Below are 9,965 nucleotides of genomic sequence, written 5' to 3'. Positions count from 1 at the left end.
CATAGTTGAATTGGGCGACTCGTGCAACCTTAACAGTTATTTCAGTAAAAATGGGCTCACACGCCCATGTGGCCTGCTCGTGTGGCCCACATGGCCAAATTGGCCTTGACCGTGACGACCTGACCTCGTCGATCACACGGTCGTGTTAGGACACATAGCCTACCACATGGGAAACCACACGCCCTGGTGGTGTCAACAGTGAGGTTTTTGGCTTTTGTTGAAACCTTGTTTTTTATGCAATTGAGTACACACCCGTATCATTTTTATGTCTAATCACTCACGAGCACTCCAATACTTAAAATCGACAAATTAAAGCCCCAATTTCAGTAACATAACTGAGACTTAAATGGTATTGTAACTAGACGTTCATCCATAACTATCAAAACCCTTACCTTTGATCAAAACTAGGAATCCACTCACTCAACTCGTCGATTGGGAACGATTTAAGTCCCTTGATTAACTCCTAAACACAAAAAAGGAACCCCTCTTAGAAAGCAACCAGAAACGGTGAGACTAGCAAGAACCAAAACTTACCGATATGGTGCTAAAGCCAAATTAACGAGCCATAGAAAATTTAGAAGTAGAAGGGGAATCCAACAAGAAAATCGACAGCAAAGAATGAAAAGGGCGACGACAAAAAGAAGAGTGGAAGAGAGAACATCTGCCTTCAATCGCTAATCAGAATGAAGACTAAAGGAAAAATCGAATAGAGAAGGAGGACAAAGAATCAAAAATTCGGCAGAGAACGGAGAAGAAGAGAAATAAGAAAAAAATGAAAAAGAAGAAGTGGAGGAGAAGATGATCAATTTTTCTTTTTACAGAGAGAATTCTTGGGAAATTGTTTTACTCAAACCCCACTACCTACCCATCTACCATTCAGAATCCCAGTTCAGCACAACTCCGGCCGAACTTTAAGCAAAAATACTACTCCTTGCCATCACAGAGAATCGAACATAAGACCTCTAACACACCAACACTCCTCTTAACCACTAGACTAGCTGGCCCATTCTGATACGGTTTTACAAACTATTAAATAAAAGCCTACTGAACAAGAGTGAAGCTTAACTTAGAAAAAAATTTGAAATTTACCAAAGGCATGGCTTGAACTTGGGACCACTCACACACACCTAAAACACTTAACTACGGAAGTAGATACAAATTTGTGTCAAAATTTATAAGAACAAAAATAAGAAATTTGGGGAGTTACAACTCTAACCCCCTAAAAGAAAATTTCGTCCTCAAAATTTACTTGATCAGAACAGATGAGGATACTAATGATGCATTGAATCCTCAAGTTCCCACCTGGCCTCCTCAGTGCTATGATTATGCCATAGAACCTTCAACAAAGGGATAGACTTCCTCTTTAGAACCTTTACGTCACGATCTAGAATCTGGACAGACTCCTCCTTAAAGGTCAAGTTTAACCTAATCTCAATCTCCTCAACAAGGACAATATGAGTAGGATCAGAGCGGTAGCACCTCAACATAGAGACGTGGAACATGTCATGAATACAATCCAACTCTAGAGGTAGCTCCAACTGATAAGCAACTGACCCCCTTCATTTTAGAATACGGTAAGGTCTAATAAATCTAGGGTTCAATTTGCCCTTACGACCAATCCTCAGTACTTTCTTCCATGGCGAGACCTTGAGAAATACGAAGTCCCCCACAAAATACTCGATCTCATGCCTCTTGAAATCCGCATAAGATTTTTTTCTGTCAGAAGCCACTTTCAAATGATCCTGAATCAGTCTAACTTATCCTCTATCTCGGAAACCACCTCAGGACCCAAAACACGTCTTTCATCCAACTCAATCCAACATAAAGGAATGGGACACTTACTACCATACAGTGCCTCGTAAGATGCCATCTGAATGCTAGACTAGAAGATATTATTATATGCAAACTCTGCTAATGGCAGATAGTTCTCTCAACTTTCTCGAAAATCAATAAAACAGCTTCTCAACATATCCTCCAGTATCTGAATCACTCTCTCAGACTGACTATCGGTCTGAGGATGAAATGCAATATTGAAGTCCAACCTTGAACCCAGAGTCTCATTCAACTTTTTCCAAAATCGAGACGTGAAACGAGGATCCCTATCAGAGATGATCGAAACTAGTACCCCTATGCAGTCTCATTATTTCAGAAAAATAAAGCTTTGCCAGCTTCTGGAGAGAATAGACCACCCTAACCGGTATGAAGCTTAGCTAATAATCTACCATCATCAAATAAGCTTAGGCGAGCAAACATCACCCTCAAATCAGTCATAGCTCTATGGCTCAGTGCATCGACCACGACATTGGCCTTGCCAGAATGGTACTTAATGGTGCAGTCGTAGTCCTTAAGCACCTCAATCCATCTATGCTGCCAAGATTTAGCTCCTTCTAAGTAAGAAGGTATTTGAGGCTCTTATGATTAGTGTAGATGATACAATTCTCACCATACAAGTAATGCCTCCAGATTTTCAGTCCAAACACCACAACGGCCAATTCCAAGTCATACGTCAGATAATTCGTCTCATGTGTCTTAAGCTGATGAGACACACATGCTACCACCTTACCATCCTGCACCAACACACTTCCCAAATTGACATGTGACGCATCACTATAAACCATGAAATCCCTTCTAGGTTCTAGTTGTATCAAAACAAGGGTCTCAGTCAGTGCAGTCTTGAGTTTCTCAAAGCTCTCTTACTGCGCATCAGCCCAATCAAACGGTACACCCTTACGTAGCACCTTAGTTAAGGGTGCTGTAATCAATGAGAAACCCTTCACAAATCGCCAATAATAACCTGCCAACCCTAGAAAACTACGGATCTCCGATACATTCCTAGGCTATTTCCACTCTAACACAACCTCAATCTTTTGAAGAACTACACGAATCCCCTCAGCAGAAGCTACATGACCCAGAAATGTCACATCATGCAACCAGAACTCGCACTTACTAAACTTAGCATAGAGTTGCTTTTTCGTCAAAGTCTATAGGACGACTCGAAGGCGCTCATCATGCTCTTCCTCAGTCCTCGAGTAAACTAGTATGTCGTCAATGAACACTACTACAAATCGATCCAAATAAGGCTGAAATACTCAGTTCATCAAATCCATGAAAGCTACTGGTGCATTAGTCAGTCCAAATGACATCACTAGGTACTCGTAATGACCATAACAAGTCCTAAACACTGTCTTATGTATGTCAGCCACCTTAACCCTCAACTATTGATACCCAGATCGGAGGACAATCTTGGTGAATACTGAAGCTCATCGGAACTGGTCAAATGGGTCATCGATCTTCGATAATGGGTACTTGTTCTTAATGGTCAACTTGTTCAGCTGGCGGTAGTTGATACACATCCGCATGGCTCTATCATTCTTCTTCACAAACAGTATTGGTGCTCCCCATGGAGACACACTAGGGTGGATAAACCCATGATCCAATAACTCTTGAATTTGAGCCTTAAGCTCCGTAAGCTCATTCGGTGCCATTCGGTAGGGAACAATGGACACCGGAGCTGTACCAAGAATGAGCTCTATCCCAAACTCCACTTCACGATTCGGAGGTAGCCCTGGTAGCTCTTCAGGAAAAATATGACACCCCTAACCCATATCCGTCGCCAGATTAGGGTCACAAGGCATTACCGAACCAAACACAATTCTGCATAGTCATTTACTACATTTTATGCACAAAGTTATATCAGCTTCCTTACAATATAATTTCAAATTCAAATAGAAAACATCTGCTCATTCTTATAAGCCAAATTAATACATTTAAATCACATAACCAATTAAAATCAAACATGCTTTATTAATCATATTACATATACCAACTAAGTTTCAAAATTCAATCACATCAATATCATCAACCTATTCAAATATTCGAAGAAAACTTGCATACATTAAAGCCAAGTTCACACGTTTCACAAACACAAAGTGTGAACCGAGTGCATCAATTATATGGCAGTCAAATACTTAACTCCTAATCAAACATAATTTAACTCATATAACAAGCATACATTAAAACATCCTTTAGTAAAATTTCATGCCTTTAACTAAATACTAAATATACCATTTTTGCAAATCTATACTCATTCGTATATTATCCCATATCAAACTATATCACATGGCATAACATTTAATAGCATATAAGATAAAAACTAACATTATATAATGGCCAAATATATTACTTTGATACTACCAAATCATGCACAATTCACCATAATAATAACTAATTTTTTTAACTCAATTGCTGAATCAAACATACCAAATTTATGTGCTATGTAACATGTCAAAATTACGCATACAGAACCATTTTATTTTATCGCTATTCGGCTAGCAAGTTTTACCTTAAAATTTATACCAATTCCACCATTCAATATTGAGCTAATTATACTATTTCATAAACTAATACAAACATCAACATGTAACTTTATAATTATAAATATAACCAATGAAACATACCTAAAACATAGTCATTATTACCATTATATAGCGTACCAAAATAAACAACCAATTAAAAAACAATGACATGAACATCACATAACTTATAGAAACACATACCAAAAATTGAAAATACATCCATCATTTAACTCATTGCTTAAGTCGAATTATATGACCAACCATCACACAAGATATACTTTAAAACATACTTCCAAAATAAGCTAATTACAAGGCCGATTGTACATCATACTTAACAACACTTTTAAGCCATGTCGCATGACTACTTTTATACAAATCAAAACAAACCATATCGAAACTAGACTATACATGCCATATGTTTAAGATTCAAACTTCAAAAGTACCGAATAATGGTCGATAGTGTGATGATGATCCTAGACGATCCCCGAACTCGAAGCTAGCTTTTTATATCTATAAAACAATGAAAGAATGCACAAAGTAAGCTTTGAAAGCTTAGTAAGCCATAAGCAAATAATTCATTACGAGAATATGTATAATTCAATTTGAATAAGTAAAGTTTAACTAGTCTCATACACACATACGATCACTTTTATCATATAAATTATATATTATCACATTAAGTACTACAATTACCTTAATTCTTCATGAACTTATAAACCTCTCACACACCTGAACCATTTAGCTCAAATTCACATTCAGTCTTGACTTGACCGTGCCCATTGAACCATTCGAAATTGTTCAGGATACACAGAAATCATATAAAGCTCGTACAATGCGATATCCTGGATATGGTCTTACGTGTTAACACATATCGATGCCATTGTCCCAGACAGGGTCTTAAATGAATCATATACGATGCCGATGTCCCAGACATGGTCTTACACGTTTTATCACTTTGATGCCTATGTCTCGCACATGGTCTTACATGACATCACACCTCGGAAATTCTTATGTCATGACATCAGTATCCTATACATTTCCTAAGGTTCATTCTAGGCTTTCGACTTTGTAATTAAATCAATTCATCCACAAAATTAATCTTTCAATGCTCAAATCAATTTGGCAACATGTCTATATATACAAATCAATTCGACAATATGTAAAACATATACATCTGCATTAAAAAACACTTATTTACTTATTAACTTACCTCGTATGAAAACGAACGGATCGGAACGACTATTCAATAACTTTCGACTTCCCCCGATCCAAATCCGATTTCTTCCTTTCTTGATATAAATAAATTCAAATTTAACTTATTTAATTACATGTTCATTTCATTTCATCCAAAAACACATAAATGGACATTTTTCTCTTGAGCCCCTAATATTTCACATTTTCTCAATTTAGACCCTATTTCAAAACAACTCAAAATACACAAAATTTCTGTGACAGCCCAAAATTGACCCTAGTCGGGAAGTGGTTTCGGGACCGCTAAACTGAGTCACCGAAATGTTTGAATGTGATATTTATTGTCTAGAATATGTAATTATGAATGTGTGAAAATTTCAAGCTTCGATTTAGTCGATTGCATGTGAATTTAGTCAATAGGACTTATGTGCGACATTTTTGAAATGTGATAGGTCGAAGCATAAGGACCTATTAGTGCATGAAATAAAAAGGGGGGACTTGCATGTCAAATTTCCCCCCTAATTAGTAGTGGCCGGCCATGACAAGCATGGTAGACCAAGTGTGATGGGCAAGACATGTCATAGACATGTTGTGTTGGTGCATCATGGGTGGAAAAAATAAAATAAGGAGAATGGGCATAAAATAATGAAAGGGAATATGATGGAAACAAAAAAAAATGTGTGGTTGTCTCCCCCCCCCCATTTTGCCGAAACTAGAAAGAAAAACAAAAAAAAAAAGTGCCCATCCTTTGGTTCATCTTTGGCCAAAAATTTTAAGGAGGAAGGAAGAAGAAAGGTTGAAGGGGTTCGGCCATGCATGTAACTAGGCTAAGGTATGTTTGATGATGTTCCATGAGATGCATGCATGTTTTAGTTGTTAGCTTGAGTTCTACCTAGCCCATGGTCTAAATCTTGCTATGTGATGGAAATGACACTCGGCCATGGATGCATCATTCTTGCTTGGTGTTGATGTTGTGTCGGTGAGATACCAAGTTATTTTCGTGACCAAGTTGAGATTTGAATTTTTGGAATAAGTAAGGTTTTCGGCTATGGAGATTAATAAGGGTGATGGTTGTGTTTCATGCTAAATCTAGATGAAAAATGGTAGTTACTTTCATCTTGATGATTATGAGTTTCTTTCTTGGTTCTACCTTAGATCCATGAAGTATATTTTTATTTGGTGTTGTTGGAAGTATCGGCCATGGTATATCCATGAGTGTGATTTATGCTTATTGCATGGTAGGTAAGATTTATGTTTTGGATATATGTTTAAATTTGGTTATAATCAAAATTTGGGATTCGGCTCTTGCACATATATATATATATGATTGCACATGATGGTGCTTCGGTTATGGATTAAATGATGGATGCGTATTGAGTATAATATGGAATGCATTAGTTAGTAAAATGTATGTCATTTATGTGTGGTATTAAGTATATAATCGGCCTCAACATAGACATGCATATTCGGCCATAGGAAGAAGATTGGTGTTGCATGTATTCGGTTAGAGGCAAGCATATTGATGCTTTTGTATTGGCTTAGAAAATTCGGCCAAGGGGGAAAATTAGCTAAAATGTTGAGTTTGATTCATGATTCCGTACATATGTGACTTTAATGTCTAATGTATAAATATGGGCTAAGTGCCTTGTGTTCCTCTTTTCGATGCTCAAATGATTAAATCAATTTATTTGTTTAATTAAGCTCAAGAGCAAAGGGGAACTAAATCCGATAAAGGGAAGGAAAAAGTGGTCGAATAGCTATCGGAATCGTTCGACAACACCCGAGGTAAGTTCTTGAGTAAAAGAGCTTAAATTATGATTTGATTAGATCATGTTTTAAGCAAATTAAAATCATGCTCTTTGTGTGGCTATTGAGCCGAAATTGCAAGAATGATAAGTGTCTTGTGTTCGAGTTTTGCTAACGAAAACGAAATACGAATGTGCCATGATTTATTGTTAAATGTGCATGGTTATTTGAATGATGTCCGGGCTAAGTCCCGAAGGCTTTGTGCTAAGTGACCATATCCGGACTAAGATCCGAAGGCATTTGTGCGAGATACTAATTCCGGGCTAAGCCCGAACGCATTTGTGCGAGTTACTAAATCCGGGTTAAGTCCCGAAGGCATTTGTGCGAGTTACTATAACCGGGCTATGTCCCGAAGGCATTTGAACGAGTAGCTATATCCGGTTAAATTCCAAAGGTACGTGATTTGGGAATGAATGATCTTGCTGTAAAAATTTCAGTTAATACGCTTGAAACATCCCAACATTGAGGTATGTTTCGTATGTGCTTTGAATTAGTTGAGCCCTTACAAATAAGTATTCGCTCAGTTGATAAACGAGCTACCGGCCTTTGGCTAAGTTGATCTTTTGTGTATGTACATAAGGGTTGGTAATGTGAAGCAAGTATGATATTGAAAAATTGTGCATATGAAATTATCCGTTTAGCTACATGAATGCTATACTTTTGTTGTGCTGGAATTCCTTGCTCAAAACTTACTAAGCATAAATTGCTTACTCCGTTTCTTTGATCCTCTGTTTTATAGATTTTGGTTCTCCAGCTATCGGACTCGGGATTTTGAAGTCGAAGTCGCCCACACTATCAAAGCCCCCCCCTTTTTGGTACAATTTTGGTTGAACTTCGAAATGGCATGTATAGGACTACCCGTTTGTTGTGGGTCATGGACCCTTTGGACTTGTATAATTTTGGATAGCCATGCGAAAATGGCTTATATATGTTTGAGTATAATGTTATAATCATTTGGTGTGGATATGCTTGACAAGGATTGGCCATGGGAATGGTTAATCACTATCATAAATTGTGCTATTTATGCAAAAAGGGCTAGTTGAATCATGGAAACTATGAAATAGGTAAAGTCTACCTTAAAGGCAGATGCTGACAGCAGCAGTGATGTAGATTTGGAAAATCACTAAAAATAGTAGGAATGGAATTAAATAGTGAATAAATTATTTAAACGAACCTTGATGAATATATTTTCATAGGAAAGTAACGAAACAGTCATACGGACAGTATGTTAAGAGATATTCAGGTTCTCGTGAGACAGGGCCAGAACGGTTTCTGGATTTCCTGTTCCGACTTTGGAAATTCATTATAAATTAACCAGAGACAATTAGGAGTCAAGCCATATATGTATAGATTTCTCTCTGAGTCTAGTTTCTATAGAAACAAACGGCATCAGTATTGATGCCCTGTACAGGGAGATATCCAAGTCGTAATGCGCAAAGGTCAGTGTAGTCGATCCCTGTAACATGGGAGAATTTTCCTAATAAACTGTACTAATTGGAAAAACCAAAAATTCTAGAAAAAAATATGTAGATGGGAATATGAGTCTAGTTTCAGGGAAAATTTACGGAACTGGATTATGAGTTTCTGAACTCAAGATATGATTTTTAAAGCGACTATTATGCAGATTGGCAGTGTCTGGAAAATTTTTAAAGTCTGTTAACACCTCGTGTTCGACTCCGGTGACGGTCTCGGGTTCGGGGTGTTACATTTGATTGGTATCAGAGCTACGGTTTAGTCGATTCTAGGACTACCGTAATGCGTTGGGTCTAGCTATACTTGCCATTTTATGTGATTATTTGATAGTGTGGTGATTTCTGACATTTGCAAATGTGTTTATTTATAGTAATGGATCCTGATCCCGACCGAGCGGTAGCTGATGATCTTGAGAGTGTAGCGCCTGCTCCCGCACAATGGACAGCGCCGGTGAACTCTCAACCTAATGCTAGTAACCCGAATGATGAAGCTAGACAAGCTTTCTATAGCGTGATGAATGATTGGTTCAACCAATACATTCGAACTAATACGGCTGTTCCACAACCTCCCTTCCCGACTAATACAACCCTCGCACCTACAATACCTCCGGTAACTGACCAAATAAGATCAAATAAGCCCCCAGTTGACAGAATCCGAAAACATGGGGCTACTGAATTTAAAGCTACGGATAGCGACGATGCCGAACAAGCTGAATTTTGGTTGGACAACACTATCCGGGTACTCGATGAGCTATCTTGTACACCCGATGAATGCCTAAAGTGTACTATCTCCTTGCTACGTGATTCTGCCTACTATTGGTGGAGTACTCTGACTTCTGTTGTGCCCCGAGAGCAAGTAACTTGGGAGTTTTTCCAAACTGAGTTTCGGAAAAAGTATATCAGTCAGAGATTTGTTGATCAAAAACGGAAGGAATTTCTTGAGCTTAAGCAAGGTTCCATGTCGGTTACTGATTACAAGCGAAAATTTGTTAGACTTAGCAAATACGCTCGGGAATGTGTTTCGTCCGAGGCTATCATGTGTAAACGCTTCGAGGATGGGCTGAATGAAGATATAAAAATGTTCATTGGCGTTCTTGAAATACGAGAGTTCGTAGTACTTGTCGAGCGAGCTTGTAAAGCC

This window comes from Gossypium hirsutum, chromosome A10, assembly GCF_007990345.1.
Source record: "Gossypium hirsutum isolate 1008001.06 chromosome A10, Gossypium_hirsutum_v2.1, whole genome shotgun sequence".
NCBI classification, from domain to species: Eukaryota; Viridiplantae; Streptophyta; class Magnoliopsida; order Malvales; family Malvaceae; genus Gossypium; species Gossypium hirsutum.
Note: the sequence above shows the minus strand (reverse complement) of the source record.